General features: G+C 37.2%; 1 protein-coding gene across 1 annotated transcript in view; it reads left to right on the plus strand.

The window, feature by feature from the left end:
- Nucleotides 1-12144, plus strand: part of LOC147825611 (uncharacterized) — a 163097-nt gene that overhangs the window by 39244 nt on the left and 111709 nt on the right. The window lies entirely within an intron of this gene.

The raw sequence follows: 12144 nt of genomic DNA on the forward strand, positions 1-12144 counted from the left end.
TGTGTGTTATAAACATTAGACTTTCAATCTGGAAAGCACTCATCTCCACATTTCTGCATTAAAGAAAAGCATAGAAATATACTTACGACTGATTTGCTGTGCACTCCTCAAGATGACAGAACTTTTGTGTACTTTTAAAGGCAGCTTTGGCCTAAGTGGATGGAGCAGCTACATTTTTCCATAAGGGCTTTGGCTGCTGTTGCAAAACAAACAAACAAACAAACCAAACCTAAAAACCTACATGTTTTAAAGCATAGTCTCACTCCAAAACATTAGCAAGCATTTTATAATAGTTGGGAAAAGAGCATTAAAGACCACACCTAGCTCCTTTGACTCAAAGATTTTCTTTCATTTTTTTAATCGTTGTTATTCTAGGAATACAGGATAAAAATGAGTATGGTTTTAGCCAACAGTAAAGGTTATCGTATATGTCAAATTGCTTCATCCTCTTTTTCAAGAAGATGATTATTAGTTTTCCCTTTAGTTAATGTTTAAACTTTTCTTGCTTCATTCATGATTATACAGTTATTTTAATTCTGTGTGATCATTTGACAGATAGCTGTTGGTTAGCATTGACTAAACAAATGCATAAAATATTAAGGGGACATAGTTTCAAAGTATTTTTCCAAAAGTTATAATCCCCCTTCCTTTCCATAGAGGTGGAAATGCCTCTATGTGATTGCAGTGTACAGAAAGGGCCGCTGATGTGGAACTGGAGACCTGGTGTGTAGTTCCAGCTCACCCAATTATATTCTCTATGCCTCAGTTTGGAAAACGAGACTGATGTATATGGGAACTAAATGAAAAAATGAGAGAAAAGGGGTGTAGGAAAATGCAAAAGAGCAGTCAGGTGGATTTTGCTCTTTATACATTTACAACAGCTTCTTACAGATTTCTGACTTTTACTTTTAAATTTTATTTATTTATTTTGCAGAATTGAGGATTAAACCCAGTACCTCACTCATGCTAGGCAACTACTCTACCACTGAGCTACATATGACAGCCCTTTTGTTTTCTGATACTGGGGATCAAACTCAGGACCTTGCACTTGCGAGGCAGGCAGCGGTACCACTGAGCTAAATCCCCGGCCCAATCACAGCCCCTTTTAAAACATTTATTTTGAGGCAGGGTCTTGCTCACTTGCTGAGGCTGGCTTTAGAGTTGGAATCCTCCTGCCTCAGCCTCCTAAGATATTAGGATTACAGGAATTGCCACTGAACCTGGTTTAGATTTCTGACTTGTATTTTATCCCGTTCCCTTCCCTTCCCCTCCCCCTCCCCCTTGCCCCTCCCTCTCCCCTCCCCTCCCTTTCCCTTCCCTTTCTTTCAAGACAAGGTTTCACTATGTAGTAGTTCAGGCTGAACTTGAACTTACTAGTCCAGGCTGGCCTCGAACTCATGGTGATGCTCCTGCCTTAGTTTCCCATCCCACTGGGCTAGATTTCTGATTTTTAAGATGAGGTTAGAAGAAGACAAATTCTTTTTCTAAAAGAAAACCCTACCTGTGAAATGTCTTCAGAATAAAATTCAGGATCATGTTTGTAGTACACCTTCCCTTTTGGGATAAGGACGGAGTGCTACACTATGTCGAATGGTGAAGGTGATGTGGCTGCAACCAGTGTCCCTATTACTGGTTAAGCTTGAAGCCACTGAGGTGGTTTCTCTTTCTTCTCAATACCTGCAGAAGAGCTCTGCCGGTCAAAATTCACAGCTAGTGTTTCAGTACTTATTGAGCAATTTCTAGGCTAGAAATTCCTATTTGTCACTTGTTTTATGTTAACAGCATTACTGAACTGATACTGTGATCACCATTTAACTGATGTAAAAACTTAGTCTCAGGTAATTTGTTCCTTGTTTTAGACCAATAGGAATTGGGTGGCAGAATCAGAATTAGAACCCAGAGCATCTGCATTAGAATTGTATGTGCTTTAGCGTGGGTTAATGTTTATTCTAGAATCTGGTCATGTGACTTTTATTTTGATCAAGTCATATAAGCTTTCTAAGCCTCTGTTCCCTCACTTTGAATATAGGAATGAGGATAGTTACCTTTTAGGGTCATTTTCTAAATCCTCGTCTTCCATTCTTCCCTTTCCCCTTTCCACAGTCATCATTACCAGTGTCTTAATAAGTGTACTGGAGACAAGACTATCCTTGTCCATGGCTTCATGGAATTTATATTTGATGGGGACACCCTCATGTAGTAGGCTGATGCAAGCACTGTGGATAGGCACATTGAATCACATCAGCAGGCAGAGCAAGGGCACCTGAGGCAGCTGGAAGGGAAAGGAAGCTTCCTGTAACCTGTGACTCCAGGCTTCGGTCCCTCCGACTTAACCTTGGTGTGTACTTCCCAAGGTTGGATTAGGCTGATGGTTTGCTTGCTTTTCTTGCAGCACTGGGGATTGAACATTACCACTGAGCTGCATCCTCAGCCCTTTTTATTTATACAGTATTTTGAGACAGAGTCTCGCTAAGTTTCCCAGGCTGGCCTTGAGTTTGCAATACTCCTGCCTTAGCTTCCTGAGTAACTGGGCTTGCAGGTGTGCACCTGGCTGGCTTGTTCTTATATTTTCTTCTTCTGGGCCTTAGGACATTATTGGAAAAAAATAAAAGAACTACATTAATTCAGCCTCAAAAAATTATGTATCTGAGACCTTGAAATCCTAGTCGTGTTTTAAATTTTGTCTTTGCATTCAATAATCAATAAATGTGAAATAAAATAGAACAAAATAATAAACATTTGCTAGTAGTCTGTTAGCATAATAGCTTAATGGCTTTTATAGATTTTGAGGATGATATTAGGTATATACTGTAGTAAAGAAATACTTTCAGACATTTTATAAGTTAATTCTTTTTTATGCCAAGAGTAAAATCATAGCCAATGTTTAAACAAGATATAAAGTATTATATTTTGCTTATGCACATATATTCTTATCTATACTTTGGCATTGTGGGCTTTAAAAGCTGCCTCTCATTTTTATCATTCTCACCCAGTGGTTTTCTTAAGAGACATAAAGAGATTTATTATGCAGAATTTTAAAAGTACACAATCAAAGAAATAGAATGCAGTCTCTCAAGAGAGAGGCATGTGTTTTCTGAAAGTATGAACATTTATGTTTCTCTGGAGGGAGTGGAAACCTATGGAATTTGTGAGTCTTCAAGAAATTGCTTCTTAGTTTTTTGTTTTGTTTTGTTTTCTTAGTTTTGACTTATGGGAGAAAAAAAAGGATGGCCCGCCTCTGGAAAGATAACAACGCATCCTACAGGTGGAAGTTTTGAGCCCAGATTTTTTTCTTTTTTATGATGGATGCTTTTAGCCTTTTTTGAATTCTCTCAATCTGTTCCTTTAAGATCAAGTTTCTGCCCTTTACCTTATCAATTAAGGTAATTTATGGACTTGCAGTCTCTTTAAGGAATTGTAGGTGTGATGGGTCTAGAAGTAAATAAGCATAAAGGGAGTTCAGAAGTTGCAGTCTTCTGAAAAGCACAGTGTTTTAAAAATTGTGCTTGTCCTTGTCTCCTTTATCTTTGTCTTCCTTCTAACATACCCACTCCCTATTTTGATTCTTACAGGATGCAGAAGAGCTGAAGTTCTATCTTCTTATAACTGCTTCAGGCTGAGGGCAAATGTTAATTGTACCTACCCAGGGATCGAAAGTCTCATCCTGACTCACCTACAGGAGACATAGAAATATAGAATTTGTTATCAGCATGTCATTGAGGCTTAAGCCAGCATCTGACATTGTTTTAGTTTCTGAATGTAGGTCTTATAATACAAAAAATGCATTTGTAGACTAGTCAAGAACATGTTTTACCATTGTTCTAATAAAAGGACAGGTGAGCATCAGCTTGGCTAGGAGCAGGAGAGATCTGGAAGATAAAAATATTATAAACATAATTAAACAAGCAGGGCCAAAAACTAAAAAAGAGAATGTTGAATTATCTTTAATGTTAACCTCTATGTCTTGACATGTTTACCCAAATACTGAAGGTAGAGTGTAAGTGTATATAGAATCCTCTGTTTTGTTAATGAGAAATTAATCTATTTTTAATCAGAAGACTAATTTATTTTAATTACAATGGACAAGGTATAAAGTAAAGATCATGTACATTTTTATGTGTATATTTGGTCACTAAAACTGTAATTACAGAGTTTAGAACTTGAGATTTGGCCCCTACTTTGTATATCCAGAGATCTTTGAGGTGACTGGCTGTAGATAAAATAACCATATAAAGCCTAAAGTAAATAATAGAAAGTTAGTTTATATTACAAAAGTAATAATGTGTAGTACCTGGGATATTTATATTGGTATTTCTGTTCTGTAGGCAGAGCTATATAAGAAGCCAATTTTTAAAATGTACGTCAAAATAACATAATGGGAATACTAAGAGAGGCTGAAGGACATTTTTCAGAGGGGAGGCCAAGAATCATGACTTCTGTAGCTGTAGGCTAAATAGTTATAGGTGTGACTGGAGACTGCCAGAGGGGCTGGTGCACTATTTGGAGTCCCTTTTTATACCTAGCTGCTTTCTGTTTAATATTTTTATCACTCTAATTTTTTGGTGGGGGTTTAAGACCAAGTTAAAGTAAGACTTGTGTTAATCAAAAATCAGCTTATCTCTTTCTATATATATACTGTATATTTGTCAGGGTAAGTTAAGGCTCCTCAGAGGTTACTTTTGGGGCCATGTACAGAGAGAGTGTCTTAGCTCACCTAGTTTCCCCCTCTTCCAGTCATGTCATTTGCAGGGTGGATCATGGTCTTGCTTGACCATATGACTTTCTTTGGAAGTACAGGGCATTTTGCTCTTTAATGACCCTCCTTTTTGCAGAATGTACATTGCTTGACTTATGTCCTCTGGGGTCCAACAATCTCCAACAATCCCAGGAGGTTGGGTGACTCAGCAGAGTCACAGGATCCTTACAGAGGGGTCCCTTCATGCCCTGTGACCCAGGTTTTGAAATCTTGCTGACTACATTTTTTCTTTTTTGCAGGGAAAGGGTGGTGCTAAGGATTGAACTCAGGAACTTACGCATGCTAAGCACGTGCTGCACCACTGAGCTATACCCTAGCCCCACTAAATCATTTCTTAAGTAACCGTATGTTTTCCATTTTTTCCTATGTTGAAGCCAATGCAACTGTCAGCATGAGATATCCCATTTTACTGAGCTGACAATTTAATTTTCGCAAAAGCCTTATCAGTTTACTTTCTTGTCAGATTCTGCCACCTTAATAAACTTTAAAATACAATTTCTGATACGGGTTTGAAATATTAAAATTAGCTCCAAGAGCTCTTGTCAGTACCTTCACATCCATAGAGAGTAAGAGTATTTTACAAGTTACGTTGCCATTTTTTAACCTATGGTTTATATCATTATTTCTCCATCCTTGATAGTAAAACCACCAGCTCACAGATAATGGCTCTTTTCCATTTCTTCCCTAATTTAGTGAGGCAGAGTACTATCTGTAAGTAGGGCCGCTTGAGCCGATTTGAACAGCTGGGATGGAACTTGGGCTTCTGTGACAAAGGGCCTGTAGAAGGGCATCAAGGGCTGGTGTTTGAAAGAAGTATCAGGAAGGGAAAATCTAATAGTGTTTTCCTCAGTCAATCTCTCTCTCTCTGATTAATTTGACATTTGGTTTCTAGATGAGGTTATAAGAAATAGCTTGGAATTTGAGAGTCTAATGAACAAGCTTCTTCATTGAAAAAGCTGGCACTTTCATTATTCATAAATAATCTTTTGTAACTTCCCAAATTTTAGGCATTCAGATATTCCCAATATACTTTTTTTTGAAAACCAAAATGGTAAAATTGCAACATTATAAGATGTTTATTTGAGTAAGAAGACTAAATGAAACATGTAAAATCAGATATTTTAAGTTGTATCCAACAGTCTCTAAGCCAGGAATTTTCTTTTGGTATATTTTAAACATTTAAATGATATCCTATATTGCAAGACTGATATCTGTGGTTAGTCATATGTACTGAAAGGAATGACATGTTTTTACTATCATATAACTACAAATACCTACAGTTATTTTTCTTGTCTTAGCTCTTTCTCCACTGAGAGTATCTCAAGACCACTCAGTTCTTTGAAGAAACAAGAAGGTCAGAATGTTGCTACTTCTTGGAGCCCATTTGTTTAGAAATATTTCTGACCTGTGTTCTCTGGGCTGTAACTTTACCATTGCAGTTACAATGGTAACTGTCTAATCTCAGCTGGTCTCTGCACTGGGAACCTGTCCCTACTCCTGAGCAAATATCACAGTGACATTTCTTAACCTGCAGATATCTTTGAAGGGTTAAGGAATCATTGTGCTTAGGTTCTTTTATCATAATGAGATATTTCCACTTCCCAGTATTTTGTGACCTGCTAGTTATTTTTTCAATATTATAAGGAAAATATCATGATCTTTAATGATCTGTAATTATTCCTGTGTATACATTTTACCCTGAGATTTGGAACTTATTTTGTTAGTGCTTTGTAATTAATGTGTATTAGTTTTACTATAAAAACAAAGAAATGGGGGCCGGGGATTTAGCTTAGTGGTTCTGGGACCTGGCTTGCAAGCACAAGTCCCAAGTTCGATCCCCGGTACCAAATAAATAAATAACTAAAAAATAAAAAAGTGAAAGAAATGGATTTTTCAGTAAATATGATAACTTACTGGTATGTGTTCTGAAATAGGTTACTAAAATGTATAGAACAAAATTGAAGTTATAATTCTATTAGCATAGACCTACAATGCTTTTAAGGAAATATAGAATAATAAGTTTTCATGTAAAAGTGATGGTCTAACCCATATTTAAAATATTTTGAATATATGAATGCAAACAGTCCTTTAAGCTCATTTCTATTTGCATCTTATTTTATTGAGAAAAAGTAAAACATTTTCAAATTACTTGCAAGAATTATCTGTTTAGTAGAGCAAATTATTAGAATTTTTCTTTTTCAGATTACAACACCAACTATTTCATTTTGTTACAGTATTTTATTTATTTTATTATCTCTTTTATGATGTTCTGTCTCAAAGTTAAATAAGTATGGCCTTATAAAGTAGTCATTATTTTTATAATTTCCAGAGATAAATTTTCCATGAGATAAAAAAATAGAATATTCTTGGTACAGAGGCAAGCTTGTGTTTATACAAATGGTGCAATTTAACCTTTAGGTCCCTGTTTTAAATATGGATTCTGTCTTTTTTTCCTCCTCTTCAGATTCTCTCTGTATTTCAATTTCTTTGTTGGCTGTGTTCCTGGAGGACTATGGCATGAGATTTGTAGGAAAATGTGATCTGTATTATTTCTAACCATCTTTTAGGATTAGGGCTCCATTTGAGATATGAAGAAAGCAACAGACCCAAGGTCAAAAAGTGCATATATTTATAAACAAAATTTAATATACAATTCCAGACATTTTATGAACTCTGGCTTTAGACACGTACTCCTGCATAATTTCAGAAATTGAACATCCAAATTTAGTATATGCTATGTATTTTTTTTCCACTGGGAATTCTCATTCCACAGGACTACTTTCATCTTATTGAAAAATATTTACTACTCTTCAATTTTGTTCAATTTACAGAATTTAAAGATTGAAAAATTGTGTGGGCTGGAATAGTCATGGGCATTTTTGGATTGAGTGAGGCTTAAGAAGAAGGGTTCTAGGGGTTAAGTTCAGTGGTAGAGCACTTGCCTCATGTGTGAAATCCTGGGTTGGAGTTCTACCCCAAAAGACTGGGAAGATATGTGGGAGAAATGAGCATTGTTAGTCTGGTTACAAAGATTCGTGCTGACTTCAGAGCCCTCAATCTTTGTATCTTCAAGGAGATAGCCTGTTTCTATAACAGTAGATATGTAGACACTGACAATGCTTTTCAAACTTGGGTAATATAATGACTCAATTTGAAAAAAATATTATTGTGGTTTGTCCTTGTTGACTTAAATTATTTTTATTTACTGTTATTTAAACATGTAAAAGTATAAAACTTGGCCAGAATGCTTTGTACTTGTAACTCTTGCACATTTGTAAAACCCAAAGCTGATTTAAAAATTCTATAGTATAAGGAAAACAATGATAATGATATGTTGCTGAAAATAAATTGTCACTTGCAGTGTAAATGTGGTACTGGCCAATCTGGCATGGTTCTTTTGAGTTTAGCATGGCTGTGCTACCAGGGCTCAAATTTATGGTTCATGCTTTTGTCTATTTTTTAAATCAGCCCACAAATATTTGAAATATTATACTAACTCATATTGACTTGACTATGAATATAAATAGACAATCTTCAGTTGTGAGATCCAGATGACTCCAAATATGTTTGTGTTCATTTCTTAAAGGTTGTAATTCATGTAGTGATAGAAATCATAACAGTAGCTACTTCTGTGGTGGAGATTGCCTGGAAATGGGCCTAAGATAAGTTCCTGGGATGACTGAAAATTTTATACTCTACCTTGACTCAAATTTTTGTATCTTATTTTGGGCTTTTCAAGGGTACATATATTTATCAAAACTAATCTAATTAAACACTATTTCACTGCAATAAATTTTACCTTAAAGCAAAATTGTGCTAGGGATAAAGGCACATTTTTCTTTTGAGACAGTCTCACTAAGTCAATAACTTACCCAGGTTTGGGCTTGAACTAGTGATCTTCCTGTCTCAGCCTCCCAGAGTGCTGGAATTACAGGCATCCACCACCACTCCCAAAGACACAAATTTTTAAAAATACTTGTAGAATAAGAACTTTCATACTTGGAGAATAGGCTAATGGACTTTAGTTTGAGACTCACAGTCAGGGAAGATGACTGAACACTTAGGGCTCCGCGGACTTTGGCCCAGAGACCCATGTGCTGTTTCCTGGCCTGGTGAATGAACTGAACTTGACCATACCTGAGCAGCGAAGACTCTTACCCCCTGCCTGGAGACAGGCAGATCAGTGTGTCTTCTGCCACTCTGCCCTTTTTCCACGCTGATTCCAACTCATGCGGTATTTTTCTAGGAGGAATTTTCCTCTGAGTATTCTTCTTCCACTCTGGGAGCCGCATGGGATGAGATTCCAGAAGATAACCTGATCAGTACAGAAGGAAAGAAATTCAACAAAAAAGAAAGTAAAACAATAGTGCAAAATGAAAGAGATTAGATGAAAACAGAAATCAGAAGCAGATTAATGCTTTTGTCCTCAAAAATCTTGATTTTTACAGTGAACACTTGTGTGACTTTGTCCAAAAGCTTTTCTGAGAAAAGGTCAAAATTAAAATTAGACCTTGATTCTATGAGTTATTTCCTATTCCATAGTTTCTCCAGCTTGAGAGAAGGGATTGGAGGTTAGTGTGTCTCATGAGTGTTTTTCTTTCCTGTGCCTGTTGGATAACAACACCCCCTTTAAAGCAACCTAGGCTTGCAACAGAAATTTTTAGATATTCAAAAATTATTTTGTTATCCCCATCACATGAACTCTTTTAAGTTTTTCAGGTTTTAGGTAGTGATCATCTACATGCAAACATAGTTTTTACCAAATGTAAACGACAGGAATATATATTAGTTGTAAGGGCAAAACAAACACCTTTTCTTTTGTTACATAGTCAACACTTACCACACTTCCCCAGGACATGTGGGGATTTCTCTTCATGAATAACCCGTTTTCCAGCCTACACCAGTCAAGTGTCTTGTACTCCACTCCTGTTCTGGCCCTGTCTGCCTGCTGTCACCGTCAGATCCCACAGATAAAGGGTTCCCTTCCAAAAGACTGTGTCTACTTCAGATGCGATCACAGCAGAGGTCAGTCACCTCTACTTCCTCCTAACTGGCTCTGAACTGGAGTTCTCCAAGGGAGAAGAGAAGAGAGCCCAAGTCCTAGCCCCAAGGGACAGTAGTGTTTAGAGTTAGATTTATTTGCTAGGGAAGCTCACAGAATTCAAGGAAACACATTTCCTGGTTTATTTCATTAATAATGGAAATGAAAAGGATGCAGGGGAATGGTTAGATGCAAACATATATGGGGTGAGACATGGAGCTTCTGTCTCCGTGATTTGGGTTGCTCCACCTTCCCAGCACATGTGTGTGTTGTCAGTCTGGACGTTCTCTTTAGACCCTGTTGGTGAGAGGGTTTTAGGGACTCTTCCATGTGTACCCATTACTGATGATTAACCCAATCTCTGGCTCTTCTCCACTTCCCAGACGATGGGGGCAGGGCACGAATTCCAGGCTTCTAATCAGGCTTTGGCTCTTCTAGCAATCAGCTCCCCTCTAGGGAACTGCTGGATTAGAGTAGCAAATGATCGTATTACCTGGGAAATTCCAAGAAAATAGGAACTATGGGTCAGGAACTAGGGTAAAAGACCAACTATCAAAACAAAAGATGCAATAAGAAGCAGACAAAAGGTAAAAGGGAGAGGAGGGAAATGGGAAAAAAAGATAAGAATCAAGATATATTATGTACAGGTATAAATTCCATATGATGAATGTGATCATTATGTATATCTAAACTGTACCAATAAACTTAATGATAAAAACATCTTTCTGTTCTTTGAATTCTTTTAGTTCTCCATTGTTGTTTTCAAAGGGTAATAATTATAGCATTCTAGAGCAGTGAGTTAAGGTACATTAGAATTTTGTACATGGTGATATTATACTTGATCTTAGCCAAAAGGCCGAGAAGCGATTATACATAATGATGTTATATATATAAATATTTTTTGGTACCAGGGATCAAACTTGGGACCTTCCACTTGCCAAGCAGACGGCGGAACCACTGAGCTAAATCCCTGGCCCATGATGTTATATTTTTAATTGTATTTGGAAATAAAATTGAAATGACTTTCCTCTAAAAAACAATGCAAACAAAAGATGTTCTCAGCACCCCTATGACTCAGGAAATTATAAGGAGTTATGAGTTTTGTGTTAGAAATTTGAGGTGGAGTCCAATATATGTTTTTTGTTTATCACATTGTTATAATATTTAATCTTATTATCTTATTTTTCTTACTTATGACATTATTATAAATGAGTAAAGTAATGCACCAAAATTTAGCAGCTTTGAACAACAAACATTTATTATCTCATGATTTCTGTGGGTTAGGAATCCAGGAGCACCTTAGCTGGATGTTTCTGGCTCATGATCTTGCATGAGGTTGCAGCCAAGTTGTCAGCTGAGATAGCATTTGTCTACAAACTTGACTAGGTGAAGCCCATTTATGCTCCTGGGAAGGTAGTAGTGGTCTTTGGCAGGAGGCTGTATAGTTCTTCACATGAGCTTCTTTTTTTGTATCTGGGATCAAACTCAGGACCCATTTGCCAGGCAGGTGCTGTGCCACTGAGCTAAATCCCCAGCTACGTGAGCTTTTTTATGGGGTGCTTGATTGTCCTTGCAACGTGGTAGCTGGGTCTTCTGAAACTGCACTGAGTAATGCAGGAAAATGGAAACTGCAGAGTCAGTGTTATTTACAACAGTCTCACAAGTACATTCCTACATTTCTGCAATATCCTGGGCTTAGATGAATATTAGGGTATAATTGTTGGCAAGAGACACACAAATTCCCATACACTCATCCTTGCTATACAGCTTATAGCCCAGCAAGGGAACATGGTACCCTTGATAAGCTCAATGACAAAAAGGAGTAGGTATGAAGGGCAAAAATGTTATAACCAACAGTCCTGAATTAGCATGTATTGGGAGGGACTAGTGTAGATGGGGGCGCCAAGAAAAACCACTTAGAGAAACAACATTGAAGCAGAGGCAAAATGGCTAAGAGTCAGTCAGAGAGGGCCGAGAGGGGAGAGGGAAGAACTTAAGCAAAGGACCTGAAGGAAGGCAGTTGGCCTATGGGAAGAATCACCAAGAGGCCAGTTGGGTTGAAATGTAGTAGAAAAGGAAGATGTTGAGTGCAGTAGGAGAGATATACAGTCAGATCATGCACAGCTTGGGTGATCCTAAGAGCTGGGTAATTGCAAGAGCTGGTATTTTGTAATTGCAATGGTGTATTGTATTTATCTTTAGGTTTAGCTGCCTGCAACCAAAAACTCCAAATAAGAGTGACTTATACAAGATAAAGAGTTCATGTTTCTCCTCTAATGAAAAGAGATTTGTAGGAAATGAAGGTTAATTACACCCAGGTTTCTATTGATTCATTTCTTTATTTGAC

This window comes from Heterocephalus glaber, unplaced genomic scaffold (assembly GCF_053883595.1).
Source record: "Heterocephalus glaber isolate CG9 unplaced genomic scaffold, H.glaber_assembly_v1.0 deba00001497, whole genome shotgun sequence".
Classification (NCBI taxonomy): domain Eukaryota; kingdom Metazoa; phylum Chordata; class Mammalia; order Rodentia; family Bathyergidae; genus Heterocephalus; species Heterocephalus glaber.